Here is a 1,526-nt window from a genome sequence, read left to right as displayed (position 1 = left end):
GCCCCCCGGCCGGCAGGTGCTGAGGCAGCGGGGCGGCCAGGAGCGGGAAGGCCCCTCTGCACTCACACCAGGGCCCTCCAGAGCCGGGCAGGCTCCCCACACACCAGCTCTAGCTGAGCTCCAAGGATGAGCAATGGCGCCCAGCAGGCGGCGGGAAGGACCGAGGAAAAGCTGTCCCAGGATGTGCGTCCTGGCCCCAGTGCTCACAGCGGGAAGATGGCGCACAGAGAAAAGAAACAAGTTTCAAAAGACACCCACAAAAGACGCCCTAGTCCGTGTCCGTGCGAGTCAGAGGCCGAGGGTCAAGAGCGGCTGATGGCGCCCGGGACGTGCCAGTGCGCAGGGAGAGTTAACTGCTTCTAACCTTTCCTCCCCACAGGGAAGCTGTCCTGATGCAGAGGGGAGGGACAGGCCTGGACTCTGCCCACTGCTCAGACTCTAGCCAGCTGAGCGGCCGACAGCCCACGCCAGGCTGTGAGAGACCACGGACACCAGAGGGCCCCCTGCACAAGTCAGAGCGAGAGCAGCTCGGCAGACGTGCAGAGAAAGTGGGCCCGGGTAGGGGTGTGTGCTGGGCACTGCCACCAGCAGGCCCACGTCACAGGGAGGCCCCGCTGTGTCCTGGCCCACCCTGAGAGCTGGGCATGGGCAGGCACCCACAGTCCCAGCGCCTTGGAAGGCCAAGGCTGAAGGATGGCGAGCTTGCGGCCAGAGGGGGCGACCCAGGGAGACCTGTCAGAGAGCTGGGTGTGGTGGCCCCATACTCAGAAGGCTGCCACAGGAGACGCCACCTAACCTCCCACACTCACACCCCGCCAGAGAAGGGTCCCGATGACAAGGGCATGGACTACGCTGAGACAGGATAGCCAAAACCTGGCAAAAGCAGAAACTGGCTCTTAGAAACGATTACTGGTGAACAGATCTCGAGCGAGTGTGCTAGGAGCAGGGCAGGAGGCAGTACCAGGGGTGCAGGTGAGTGCCGTCTTCAGGTAGAACCCGCCAGCGCAGACGGACGGCCACTTCTGAGGGCACGGAGCTCCCCCGGCATGAAACAAGGCCTGGGCTTCCACAGTCCGTTATTGACAGGCGCTGCCAGGGTCCGCAGGGCCTGCTGGTTCAGGGAGCCGGATCCCACATGGTTTGAATCCCAGCCCCCACGGCTCCGAAACGTGCCCCAGACCCCAGCAGGATGGGAAAGGGAGAAGGGACTGCGTCGTGGCCCTGTCCCACTGCGGCTGCTTTCTCCCTCTCCCTCCCTGGTTAGCACACATTTCCTCCGGCAAAAGAAAAGAAAAAAAAGAACATTCCCACATTCTCCAGAACCAGTAGGCGTCATCAGTGAGTCAGACCAAATGTTAGGGTTAGGGGAGCACCCATCTTACACTCTTCCAGGGGACAAGGAAGGGGAATTCCTCAGCTTTGTTTTTCTTATTTTTTAAGAGTTTTTTGGTTTTGTTTTTTGCTATAGGGCGTGTGTACTTGCCAGAGAGACAGAAAGTGAGAAATCACCGCCCCGGGGGGATGGT

The 1,526-nt window shown here is 60.8% G+C and overlaps 1 protein-coding gene across 1 annotated transcript in view; it reads right to left on the bottom strand.

Annotated features, from left to right (window-relative positions):
* Positions 1 to 1,526, bottom strand: part of EPB41 (erythrocyte membrane protein band 4.1) — a gene marked incomplete in the record, with an annotated part of 98,272 nt that overhangs the window by 56,408 nt on the left and 40,338 nt on the right.

This window comes from Tupaia chinensis, unplaced genomic scaffold (genome assembly GCF_000334495.1).
Source record: "Tupaia chinensis unplaced genomic scaffold, TupChi_1.0 Scaffold143646_1, whole genome shotgun sequence".
NCBI classification, from domain to species: Eukaryota; Metazoa; Chordata; class Mammalia; order Scandentia; family Tupaiidae; genus Tupaia; species Tupaia belangeri.
This window is presented reverse-complemented; position numbering and strand designations above follow the sequence as displayed.